Here is a 14,752-nt window from a genome sequence, read left to right on the forward strand (position 1 = left end):
TCATTATTGCATTTGGTGCAGACAATTAAAACAAGCAAGTTGTACCTTTGGATACTTTCTGTGGCAATGCAAACTTTTTGTTTTGCTGGAATTCCATTGCAAACACCATTTTGCTTGTTTCAGTCTACTTGAACTCACTCTCAGGTTGTGTCACCTCAGGTAGATTGTCTTTGTTTTGTTCATGATAACCTCACAGGCCATGTTATGGCTGTATGGAAATTAGAGCCTGTAATTAATTTTGTTCTTGGAACCAGTGTAGCCTCACTTTTAAGACTGTCTTTATTCCACTTTTGAGAAACAGTTCTGAAAGCTTTGTTTTGTTTTGTTATTCCCAACAGCAACAATAACTGTGGCACTTAAAATTGAGACTAAGGTGAACAGCTGGCGGTTTATGACAGGGATTCTCTCAGAAATGTATTGAATGTGCATGGGCCCATTTGAATCTTCCAATGAAGAAAGCATGGCTCATTTTCATATCAACCTAAGCTTTCCCTCCTCCTTTACATGACAGCAGGTGAAACAAAGTGCTGCCCTGGTAAAATACACCTTTCAACGGAAATGTGAACTACAAGACCAATCATCAGTTGGCCCAAGTCCACGGTACCTCAGGTGAAACAAGAACAAAAACAGAGTCAATGAGCCAGTCTAATCATATGCATTTTTTACTCAGTAGTACTGTTATTTCAGAAAACAGCTGAACAACCGCAAGTACTATCACTGGACCCAGTAGCAGCACACAGAAATAGTTCCTAACGATGAATTACCTCCTAATGACTGTTAAATGAGCTTGATCAGAACATATTTAGTTTAAATCAAGAACCAGCAGAGAGCCTACATAGAACAAAAATACATGAAACATTCACTATGACAATTTTCTTTCCCACAATACATCATAAGAGCATAGTGACTCTCTTTCCACAGCAGCTGCCCAGGAACTTTTCCCCTCACATCTCTCTGCATTTGCATGTTTATGAAACTTGGGCAAAGGGCATCTGAAATAAATGAGTGTAGTTTGAAATCTTTTTCTTCAGATTGTCGTTATTCCATCGAGTTTAACAGCTTTAAAGAGCACAGAGACACAGAGGCTTTGCGGGGTATAATGCACACAGGGAAAGTGACATCTAACTTCTAAGTGTAAATATTTAATCCTGTGCCATTATCTCTGTGGCCTTAGAGCAGACACCTACTTGTGAATCTGGTCTCAGAGTATACAGTACATGAGAGAACGATGGCTGCAGTGCGGGCAGGGGGCTGGGTTGGTGATCATCCCCAGTTTCAGAAATGAATGACATTATTTCAGCTGTGGGAAATGTACATCCTAAAACAACTTCTTTCCTGCTCAGCGGTGGCAAGACATAAGGAGACATGGGGGAGTTCCAGTCAGCTGCAAGCTTCCGTAAAAAAAATAAAACACATTACACACCAGTTACACACTCAGACAACAACCGTGACAGGCTTACCCAAGAGATGAAAAGAGCTAATAAACTGGTGAAAATAGAGTCATTCTTGAAAATATAGACTCACAGATTGCTAACCTAATGAAGGCCATTAGGCCATACACATGGTCAAGATTTTCAAAATACTCACAGAAGCCACCGTAAACAGAGCCAGTGAATGCGTTTATATGGGAGGAGAAAATAAACAAGACTCTTGCAAGGTAAAAATGGACTCGGCTGCATAGCTGTGAAGTGAGAAACACAGCACTGCATAATTATGTGGATAAACAAACTTATTAATAATTCATAGATATCCCTCTGTAACACAAATATTATTTTTGTTTAAAAGAGAGCCAGTTAGATCATTTTAGTGAAGCTATTTATACCCCTCAAAGAAAAAACACCAAACAGGGTATGTTAATCTGTTATTTGTGCCACAGTGTGATGAGAAGAAATATCTTAGTCGGTTGCAGATTTTCTGATGTATAACCACATGTTTTTTTTTCCAGTGAATTAATTTTGACTGAAAACCTATACATAGTCATCATGTCTTTTCAGAAAGTACCAGTAATAGCCATTTTAGTTTACTTTTGGGATGATATGTGTTATGGAATATACTGTCCTTCCAGACCTTTTGCTTTCAAAAGAAATAGTCTATGAGTCGTTATATGCCAAACCCTTTAAAAACAGTGGATTTTTTATCCCCTTACATGAAATAATCGCAATATTCATCGTTTTGTCTATTCCACTTACTATATGGATAAAGATATTACATTAGGTTTACATTGTAATCCATCTTCTAGGCACAGACAACATACTTAAAACTGTGGTCACAGTCGCAGTGAAATCTTTTTTTATATTTAATTCTGGCATAAATTTTCTTTGTGACTTTTTTCTAATGATGACCCTAAGACACATTCGTTTTTGTATGTCTTAATGTTTTAAAATCAAATTGCAGCATGACATCAGGAACAATGTTTTGTAAATTTGTTAATTTGTCCATTTCTGTTGACATCCAAACTAATTTAAGCTTGATCTGTACACACATCTACACACAGATCACGCCGTTCCAACCACTGCCTGTCTTCCATTGCCTCTGATGCCTTACGGCTGGGCCCTGTTTGCAGGGAGATTATGAACGTCTCTGCCATACGTTCAGATGCAATTACAGCCAGATGTAGATCAATTGTGTTGCCATTCATAGCATTTTTAGGAGAATTAATGCCAATCTCTGACAGTCTTAGAAGGACTGCTATATTCAAACTGAGATACCAGGCATTTTTCATCTAGATGGCTGCATCCAGAAATATAATAATATATAATATAGATATGCATTTCCTCCAGAAATACATATTTATGAGGATATGCCTCTGTCCCCACTTATGTTGAACAGGATTAGCCTTGGCTGTGAGCTAAATTACCCCTGCAAGGGCGATCAAATGCCTTTGCGATTTATTTTATTTGTGCTTATGTTTGCATTTTACAAAATGATAGAACACTGAAACAGTCATAAGCAAAGTGATTGCAAACGCTAATCACATATCATACGGAAAGGGGTTGCGAAAACATTTGGTAACCTAGAAAGAAAGTAAGACTTGCCTACATAACACTAATTTTGGTGTGCACCTGATAGCAAAGCATTTGATGATCATATACACTGTATGTATATCAGAAGAAATCAGGAGAAGAAATCAGAATGCAGATATAAAATGGGAAGCTGAGAGTTACTACTACAAATGAAGAATGGAAAGAGAGTCTTTGGTACACATGAAACTACAGTCTCACAATACTGTAGAGAATACCCATGGAAAAAGACAAGCAAAACAGTACATTTGTTAACTCTGCTTGTTGGAAGAATTGTCCTGGAAACAAATACCTACCCTTCTCATATATTTTATTATTGCTCGAACTTGAAGGTCTTCAAATTATGTTAATGCTAAATGAACAGTGCTCACAATACACTCTACTGAGTGACTGCAACATATTAACGAGCATGGCAATGAACTATTAAAAAACATTTTTTTCAAATTGAGTTCCATTGGATGATGTCATTAGGTCAGTTGGGCCCTGCTGGATCTAGAATCTAATCTCATGCTGCAGTTGCCCCCTAATGCAACATATGTCATCAGCTTCCCTCATCTCTATGTCAGATGAGTATAAAAAGGCATTACTTTTCAGCTGAACTGATCCAACCACAGCAGATTCTGTCACAGCATGATAGCCGTTAAGTGGGATCCTAAAGCTGTTGCAGATGCACATGTTGAGACACTGTAAAATAGTTGATCATCTGCAATTTTGATGATGGGATTTCTGCTCAGGAATAAATACTATATTCTATATGATTGCGTTGAGTATAATCTCATTTAGAGTATAATCTCCCGTATGTTATGGACTGATGCACTCAGCATTGATTTCCGTGATTAATTGCAAAGCTGCCAATGCCCTTTCATGCTGAATTTACCAGTTATAAGGTTACTATTGTGTATCATGGCCAATGTTATTTTAAGGGCATAATGTCTGCATTTTGAAGTGAGTGGAACATTTAGGGCTCTATTTTCAGGAATCTGTGTCGCCGGGTGCATGGGCGCAGTCAAAGGTGTGGCGTATGGGCACACTGAGTGTGGCTGCTGAATGCTAGCATTTTCATGACTTACGGTATGCTCAAATAAACCAGTAGCCAGAAATGCAAGGACTACTGTTACTTTTGAGTGTAACTGCGAGCGCACACAACCTGATGTGTCTTCAGTCAGGTTACAAAAGGGACTGTATGTCAACACTCAAAAATACGGGTTTTATACCTTCTGCACCTGCGGCAATCAATTATGCACTCCATTATGCCTACAAATTGAAATAATGAATAGTAATCTGAATAGATGTACTATGACCAACTAAAACACAACAAAATAACAGAACTGTTTCTGTCTTACCAAACAGGCTAATCCTTCTGCTTAGCAATTTGTCAAATCTTCCTCAAATCGTCTCCTTCATTCACAGGAACATCATGCACAAGTCACTTTATCATAGCCACTTTTTATATTAGGCCTGGCACTGATACATATGTAGGTAAAACCAGCATAATTAGTCAATTGTGAAGCCTTTTATTAGGCAAACTTTTTTGGAAAAAAAATGATTTGAGCAAGCAGGTGGGGAGGGCACATATCATAGTCCATATGGCCTGGAAAATTTCTATGAGCTGCACTAAAATTGCAATCCGCTTCTCAATCTTGACTGACAGAACCCCAGCAGTGAGTCTCCTCCCACTTCGGCACATGGCGAGTCAGGAAATTACCAACAGCTCAGGCACATCAAAATTCATGATATAAATACCATTTCACTAGTGTGATGGCTTGCAACACGCCATGTGTCAGCTGGAAAATAGAGCCCTTAATGGCAAATATGTTTTCATCTTGTTAATTTAAAGTAGACCAGGAAATTGCCAGCAACTGTTTGACACCTCGAAAGTGTGATAAAGTGTTTTTGAAATTTTTAATTAATTTATGTGTTAATTATGTGTTCTCACTATATAGTGGTCAGCACTAGTGTTGTGTGAAATAAACACCATACAAACATTTATTTAATCTACACTTTGAGAGCTCACAGTATTCCATAGATCTGTTTTGATGACATTTTAACGGTTTATCTTGCTTAAGTTCAAATGATACTGTACCAATACTGGCAAATACACAAAAGTAACATAAATTGGTGGGTCCAAATGGTATATTGACAGGTCTCTTTTTATTAGAACAGCCCCTAGCTAGAAACCCAGCGATAGATAATTATAAAATGGCTGCATAAATTAATTCCTCCAAAAGGCTGAAAATTATGAATGCTGTTCAATTGATTACCTTAAATTAAATGATACATTGACTTTAGACATACGTTGACTTTAGACATATGCTTCCTGGTTTCCTTTTTATACAGTGTACTGTAAGTCATTTACAATTTGTCTTCAGTAAGAATTCTTCTTTTTTAAAAATAGGAAAGAAACACAATAGAAAAGGGAAATCTGTGAATAATTGCAAAAGGAGCCCTTTGGCCCAATGACTAATGGCCCTCTTTTTTCCATGGTGCAAATGTTCTGCTTTTGGAGGAGGTCGGCTAAGCTTTCTGCTCTCTGATTTAGCGGGAGCTCTGGGACCCATCCGATACCAGACTCCCCCACACTGCGCCTCCTTGACCTCCCCCTTCATTTACAAATGTTGCTCATTACAGAGGGGCTTACACACTCAAAACAGCCTTTGACCTTCTGCTTCTTTTCCTCTCTCTTGCCTTCAGTTTCCACAGGAGACGGGTGCCCACCGGCACCGTAAATCATAATGGCCAGGGCGGGATTAACTGTGGAATTGGATGTGGTGGGGCGAAGGTGGGGATGTGCGTGAAGCTGAGAATGGCGGGCTTAAAGCCATGCTGTACGTATGCCAACCTCTTTATTTTAATGCAGTTTTCCTCATCATATTGGAAAGGGTTGACGATTAATCACATTTTTTCTGTTGGCACTAATTCAGTCTGTATGGTGCTTGCAGCAGAGAGCCAACATTTGGTCTTACACAAAAAACAAACAAACAAAAGAACCACAGGGATGAATTCTGGAAAATCTATTGTGCTGAGTGTCTGTAGTCATATTTGTACTAAATGCCTGTCAGTCCAGAGTGAAAGGAGCCCGTTTCCTTATATAGAATATGACCTCCGTGTCCTCCCCTATATGTGCTGTTCTCTAATGCTCATGTGTGCACATGTGCTTTCCCAGGGCAGCTGCTCATGCTGTTGTAAATAGAATTGCTTAAGGGATATGTCCACCAAATGACCTGGAAAATATTGCATCCCTCCTATGCTCCCCCCCCCCCCCCCCCCCCATGCTACCATTTTACAGAAGATATCGAACATTTCAATCAGAGTAAATGCTACCATTTTTTTTACCCACTATATTTACACAGAACGCTATTGACTGTGAGGCACACTCTTTATACAGTACTGCATTCAGTGGCTGTTTCCAATGACCCACCTTAGCTGCAGGTTGGTTATACCTGATGTAAGCCATAAGTACTTCTACAGAATATTGATGTGGACACAAAGCATGCTAGCTGATTCCTGATACAACCGTCGGCATGCCTAAGTGGGTCCAGTGGATGAGGTGGTATTTATGCAGTAAAATAACAAAAGTTGACTAAAGTTAAAGACAACACATTTCCATTTCACTGATAAGCTAGTGATTTAATTCTCAAATGTGGTGTGCAAACTCATTCATGTATTTAGCAAATATACAGGCAAGTATGGGTAGTACCTGCAAAGTCAAACTTTAAGAGTACTTTCATATACTGTATACTGTCAGAATTTAAATGCAACTCCATTAGTGCTCACAATGTGAAACCTGTGTGAAAATGTGTGCTCTCTACCTGGCAGGTGGTTTATAAAACAAATCCTGTAGCAAATATTTGTTTCTGTACTTATGTATGTAATTCTGTGCATTTATTCTATAAACATGTCCCAGGCAGGAGGAAATGCAATTGCCACTTCTCACAGTGGGTGGGTTGAGGGTTACTTCTGACATCAAGAAATCAATCTGAAATATGTTTTCTATGTTATTCTGTGATTTCCTATTTGCAGATGCAGAATCTTAAACTAGCTTACTTTCCCTGACATATAACACTGATTTAAATGTGACAAAGTACCATGATACTAGCCCACCATAAATCTTGCTGCAATTCCTCTATTTTTATGTTTTGGCAGTCCCATTTTTCAATAAAATATGTGACTGACCTTCAGTGAGCTGCCAGTTTATAGGAATTATGTGCTTATTTGCATGTTTGTAACTGTACTTCAATTCTAAGTCAGCTGAGAGTTTATTTGTATTATGTGCATATCTGCATGGTACATCATTAAATACAGAAACTACATCATGTTTAAGGACAGCAAGTGGATGGTATTCAACCAAAATGAAACCAAACAAAATTTTCACATTGTTTTTCATGCTGAAGACATCAGAAGGTGGTGGGCAGGAATTCAATTATTGCACATGAACAGTAGATTTTAGAGATTATAGGCTCAGTAGCTCTTGAGAAGTTAAGTAAGTATTAAACAACCTGCCGGACTGGATTGTATTACAGTAACACACATACACTTTGGCAGGGCGTTTGAAATGCAGATTTTTAACTGGGTGGTAATGGTTTTGCTGGATTTGTTATTGTATGCTGCAGAGACATACTGTACTAGTATTTTCCATTTCTAGGAACTATGTTAGATCATGCTGTAGTGCTCTAGCTGTACTAAGCCATAGGAATGAACACACAAATTTAAATTAAGTGGGTATATTTATCTCAATGGTAGGAATTTTTTTTTTTTTTTTGTATTTTATTATTCTCAAAAATACTTAGCACAGTCATCTGATTATGCCTAAAATTTAAATGGCCAGTTACATGGTACATAGCATTATAGTGAATTACCTTCTCTGGACTCTACCTATCCATATATACACATGCTGTTTTTTAAGCTTTTCTTACACATAATTTTTACAATCAATATTTTTTGTTCAGTGCAGTACGTCTGCAGGCATGGAGGCAACAATGTGCGAATGCATTAACTCTCAGGTGTTAACTTGAGACTCTAGTGTCTGCCCACCACATTTGAGAAACGCTTCTTTACAAAATACATTTATACCATTGCTTAAGTATTTATTGGAAAGTACAAGATTACGAGCTACAAAAATGTTTCATTTTAATATGTAAAGCAATTAGGATTATTACAGAGGTATATCATTCGATATTATAATCTAACATGTATTGCACGTGTGTTTCGAATAGATAAATCTTGCATGAAATTTTTCTGGTTGACTGCTCCTGAAATGCTGTCGACGTGTGTGGGTCTTTGGTGTGTTTGGGAGAGAAAGACCCGCTGGCGTGATTAATGAGGTTCCTCAGAGGGGCGGCGGGAGGCGGACCAGACAATCGCCGGCCCTGCCTCCGGCCTGCCGGAGTTGTCCTTCACGTGGGAACAACAACAACAACGAGAAAAAGGCCGCTCCCCTCCCGTTTACTCAGACTCCACTGAACTTCCTGTCCTTCATCTCCACTCGTATTGTTACTGAGGATGGGGGTGGCGAGGGGAGGGGTGGGGGGGAGGGTGTCAGCACAACAGAGCCAGTGTGTTGGGGCTGGCAGGGCAGCTGGGGTGGATGGCGCTGTCTCAGTGGCCCCCGCTGTCTCCCAGCAGCCCTGTTTCTTGCCCCCAGGGCTCCGGCAGCTTCGCCTGTGCAGTGGTAAAACAGGCTTTAACCTGCTCCTCTTCTCAATGGTGCCCATTGTGTGGGGGATGTGTGCACCAGCTTTCGCTGCACAGGGTTCCCTCCCTCTCTCTCTCTCTCTCTCTCTCTCTCTCCTGTTCTTGGAAAGGTAAAAAAAAAAAATCACCCAAGCAGCCCACAGTGCCACAGGGGTGTGGGTGAATTTCCCTTTTTAGGTGTTTTTTTTTTCAGCAGGCTGAAGACTTCTGTCGTAACCACACCACAATGACTTCTTCAAACGGGGTGCAGTATTCTTGTTAGCGACGATCAGTTGTATTGAAAATGGTATAATTTTCACTTTTTTTTCAAAGAAAAAAGAATAAATGAGAAGCACAGGCTGTTGCAAGTGCGTAAAGAAACTGACAGGGAAAGCACACCGTGACGTATTGATTGGAAAACGTCCTCTGGGAATTCCAAGGCGGCACTAGAACAGTCACATTCCATTTTGCTTTTCCAGAGGCTCTCTTTTCCACAAAGAATCTGAGACGCCTACTTGAAATGTCACAAGGCACCGGCAACGCATAAACAGTGGTGTAATATTAGGAACTATTTATCATTGGTGATATTTATCTAGTTGCAGCAGTTGCGTAAATTCTGCTCAGGGTCTTGACATCTGTATCAGTGTGCACTTGACAAATCCTGCTCTGCAGTCTTAAGGATTATGCAGAGCACACTCAAACCTGGGTCTCCTGTGGTCAGAAGCAGGCAGAATGATGGGGTGGAGGGGGTGGGGTGGGGTGGGGGGTGGATCTGAGCAGCCTCTTTTTTCTTTGGGCTGCATTTGTGTCACCTCCCTAGCCAGCCTTTTGTTAACTCCAAATGACTGTGGATTTGTTTAGTTAACCCACCGCAGCCTAAGGGCGGATTTCATTATCTCCCCACTCTCAGGCTCTCTAATTGGGGATCAATGCTAACGTTGTGGCACCTGTGATTGGCTTGCACATCTGCGTAGCCTTGGAAACATGCATTCACAAGCAGAGAGAGCGATCCTGCTGCCTCGTCTCCTGTCACCAGCGCTCTGTCATCCTCGTTCAGTCCAACTCTAATGTTCACATGGATTCGCTTATGTGGATAGACATTTCAGTCAGCTAACAACAGTCCATACTTCTATTCAGTATGCAGCTGTATGGTTCAGAATAATTACTAAAAATTGTGCATTTTATCTCTAAAGCAGGAGTGGCAGGAATGCAATTCCAGCCACACCAGAGTTGAATGTCTTGAATTGTGCCTCCTACTTTTAAATAACGGATGTGACCTTAATGTTAAACGTTATTATAATTTGCTAACCAGTCTTATAATTTTCAGATAATTTCAGTGTGATAAGTCAGCCAGATACAAGGAGAAATTTAGAAACAAATAGTCACATTCTAAGCATAAATGTCCTTAGAGTTATTTTTCTTATTGGTTCCTTTGCATTCTTAGTGCTGTTAGGATTCCATATTAGAACGGCAGAACTGTACAGTCAATATTATGGATCGACACTCTGCTTGTGCTAAATGCTTCTCAATCCCAAGTTTTTGTTAGGCTGGTTACTTATCCATGCAGCCTCAAGGCTATGATTTGTTACAAAATATAATTTCTTACAGTTTTCAATTAGCTTTATTGCACCAATACGGCTAATTCAGACATGACTGGTAACTGTAATTAGATAGTTGTAAGCAAACCTGAGAAGGCTGAACTCTTTTCCCTTCACCTCTATGTGTAGAATCCTGAATCAATCAGAGATATGAGAGACACGATGGGGTATCAATGATGTATATGAGTTTTGTGGTGGGATATCATTCAAGCTGCCATGCTGGGTAATAAATGCAAACAGAACACACAGTGATGCTGTAATTAGGAATTTGCTTCACCAGTCAAATTCTTAGATTGTGTCAAAAATAAATATATTTCTCATTTTGAAAAAATTACATTTTGTCATTTTGTTCTTCTTGTGTGCCCACAGTGGGAGAATCATCATTATTATGTTTGTATATGTAATGCATATGTCCTGAATGACACCAAAGAGGAAATTTGCACTAATAAAACTGGCAGTGAGGTTTTTTTGCGATTGGCTTTGTCCATTGAATAGAGAATTAGGGTTTGTGATATTTGTGACATTCCACATGATCTGAACAGATTTGACTTGCCTGCCATTTGTTTGTAGCAATGTTGCACAGTGGTTATGGACATGGGCTTGTAACTCAAAGGTTGTAGGTTTGATTCCCAAGTGTTGTACTGCAGTTGTACCCCTGAGCCAGGTACTTAAACCACTTCAATAAACATCCAGTTGGGTAAATACATTGCATGTAAACAATGTAAGCTGTGTGAGTCACTCTCGGTAAGAGTACCTGCTAAATACCTGTAAATGTAAAACGACAGGGTCAGTTCAATAGGAATATACATTGTGTATTTAGCCTTTTTCTTTAATACTTGAAATATTTGAATTAGCTGGCATTTAATTGGTAATTGTGCTGGTTTAGTAGAAAAAAGCACAAAAGAATGTCAGTTAAATTATTGTGATGTTAAATCCTGAAGAACATGACTGTAGAGTTTAATCCAAACCATCTTTACGTGAGATGGAAACCATCGCAACAAATATGTGTTTGATGGCTGTGCTATAGCATTTCTAAAATGCGCTAAAACCTTGTAGAATTTGCTTTGGATTATAGGTGAAAAGAACATGAAAAAAAGACATGAATTGCATGACTCTATCCCTCTCCACTCAATCATCATTGCTTGGAAACATGGAGTGAAAATGAAGCAGGTTTTAATTTTAATTATCAAAACCTGTGAGAGGTCACAAACTTAAGTGCAATCTACTTTGTCCCAGTGTTTATTTTAAGCTACAAATATGTAAATGTAGAAGCTGAGAAATAAGGAGGCGTTTAGAGTTTAATAGCTACAGGGGCAAGCATGTCATTTCCCTCCCTCTTCTTTGGTGAAATCCTCTTTGTTAGTAACAGAGATTTTGTCATTTTGTCACAGCTGATCTGAATGAGCAGTTAGCACCCCAGACCTTATAGAATGGTGTTTTCCTGTGAAACAGTGGGGGTGTGGTACATTGTCCTCTGTCCTTAATTAGGTTTTCCAATGTTGTTATTTGCACTGGACTGTGAGCTGGATGAGGTTTCCTTGGAGAGGGAATTAAACTTTGATAAATTCTTCATTGCAAGCATGAACACTAAACTGAACCTAGAAAAAAGGCAATGCCACTTCTTAGGCGTGAACTAGATGTCACAAGGTTCTTGTTGTAGTGCTTCTGCATAATTATCAGCTAAGGCGTACTCATCTTCTAATACTGTGTGGGAGGGGCTCTTGAAAGCGCACACACAAAAACAAACACATGCACACTGTTTTTTTTTTTTTTAACTGTTTAACAACACCACAACTTCCTTGGCTCTGACTCTCCCTTTCTACATCTGTAGTGCCTTGCTAAAGCTCAGAACGAAATGCTACTGCAAAACAGATTCTTTCCCCTGCAGAGGAGCAAAATCAATACACTGCTTAAACATCCCGTACAGTCCTTCGGAGATTGGGAAGCTGTACAATGCAGACGTTCAATCACTCTGGTGTATGTTTCAGTGAACTGTGTTTACCTTGTGTGTATTTTTCATGGATTTTTGTTTTGTTTTGCTTGTTTGTAGTATTATTCATATATTGATTTCAAATGCTTTTAAGAAGGTATGTGGGCAGACATCAGTCAGACACATGTATAGACGGCTGGTGGCACCAGCATAAAATATCACATAATAATCTTAAATCCAAGACACATTTTCTACAACGAGAGCATTAGCTCTCAACAGACAGCAAGGGTTTTTTTTTTCTCCATACAAATGAAATATCCAGTGTATGCTTTGGGTGCTTGAATTGTATAGACTCATAAGATATGGCCTTTGTATTCAACAAAATGAAGGGGTCTCCTTGGCAGCTTTAATGCATAGATTCCTGCTTGTTGTGTGTCAACAGGTAAAGGAAAGAAAGCACATGCACTGCATGTGAGCGTGACAATAAGGAAGTGCTGCAGTCATGAGGAAATAACCTTACTTGCACTTTGCATGTGCTTTCAGTATATTGACCCATGATCATTTCTGGCAAAGAATGGTCAGTTGTTGGAAACTAGGTCTTGTGTATGCATAATGGAAAAAAACAGAGTATTGCTTTTTTGTTCTGGGCAACTCGTCAAAAATATGAATCTTGTGAAGAGTTTATAAAATTAAGTGTCATAATATAAACCGTGATTGGTTAATATCATGCAAACAAACATATCGTATCGAGCACAAGACGTGAGAACAGGACTCTACTCAGAAAGGTGTAGTCACCATGAGCATATCAAAAAGGAAAGGATCATGTGTCCATTACAACATGTAAGTCTGTTATGTAAGTGCATTATTTCAGAACATAAATAGGGTTTCTCAGAATTTATGATTCCTGAGAAAATCTGACTCCTGTCACCTGTAAAGCCATACTCCCCACTTGGTTTTGTTGTTTGTTGGCAATGCAGTTCCATTTTGTGGAGGAAAAAGGAACATAATCGTCACATTTAATTAATCTCATCTTCATCCATTTCCCCTGTAGTGTCTGCAAACATTTGGGCACCGCTGGTCAAATGATAGGGGTTGTGGCTTTTATAAGCGGGCTATTTGGACTATGTGAGGAAACCCACAAAGACCATATACAAATTCCACACAGACAGGCCCCACCTGGGACTTGAACCCAAGACCTTCTTACCAGGGGGTGACAAGCAAATTGACTATGCTTTAAAAGGAAATCAAGCTGAATGTATTCTACAAGAAAGATGCAGTTCGAAGCAATGAGAGTGTAGTCTATTCAGAGATATTATGACATTCCTTTATGCAAAGTCCTTGAGACTTAAGAGGCGACTAGAAGGACATTCCTCAGTGGCCTTAGTGCAGGGGCAGTGTGGATCTCATTCCTTCAGAATTTGGAACATACAGCTCAGTTTGGCAAAGACAGCATAATGTTATTTTTTGCATATAATATATGAGAAATTAATGTTGATTCTTGGTAGGCAGTTTAGATCACTTTTAGCAGACCTTGGACCTCTGGAATGAAGACACCACCACTGTGGACATGGGAGGGAGTTTGTGACGCTGGACTGGCGACAGCAACTGGGCTGGTCATTCCCACTCAGCATTAACTCTTTCACTGACTTGGGGTAAGACTGGTGAAAGAGGACAACTAATAAATTTCCAAATCATTTCTGTTCCGTTTCATAGTCTTATTAAACTAAATCATTAGGCAATAACCCATGCTGTTTTATTCTTGGCCTTATATGGTTATGTAACATATTGATGTGCTTCTATTTGATTCATTAAAAATGTGGATTGGACCAAAGTGTGTGTATATGTACGCCACTGTTTTTTAAAATTTCAAAACTTTTCTATGGGCAATTGTGTCAGGAGTGACCAAGTACCGACATAGATAAAAAAGAGAAAAGGTTTGAGCTGAGTTTCTTGTTTCTCTTGGAGGTGAACTCATCAAAACATTAGTCAGCCTGTCTAGCACTGTCTCTAAGTGAAGCAGAACATGCCATTCTGTGACACAGAAGGATATAAACAACAGCGTAAAGAGGACAGCACTTATATTTTGAAAATTGATTTATTGGAACAAAAAGAGCAAAAACATATATTTAGATCCAGATTAATAAAGATTGCAGAACATCAACTTTCTACCATTTTAATCATAATCACAGAACACAAACATTCTACCCTATTAATCAAAATCACAGAATACCTTCATAAACACTCGAAATGGCTTTTTACAAATCTACGTAAAAGTTGCTCAGGGCTAAGACAAGGCTGACTTCAACTGTTTCTGGTATTTTTCCATTCTTTTCTTTTTCAGACATGTATTAAATTCTATTAAATTTGGCTCTATACATTGTCAGATGTGAACTGAATATCATGGTAAATGAATCATGAGATTGTTTTCTATCATGTCCAATTTTGGTAACAAATATACAGACCTCAATGTTTCTGTGACAGACTTTCCAGAGAACAAAAATTTTCCAGTGAACAAAAAAAAAGCAGCCTTTTCT

This window comes from Anguilla anguilla, chromosome 4 (assembly GCF_013347855.1).
Source record: "Anguilla anguilla isolate fAngAng1 chromosome 4, fAngAng1.pri, whole genome shotgun sequence".
In the NCBI taxonomy this organism is placed as follows: Eukaryota; Metazoa; Chordata; class Actinopteri; order Anguilliformes; family Anguillidae; genus Anguilla; species Anguilla anguilla.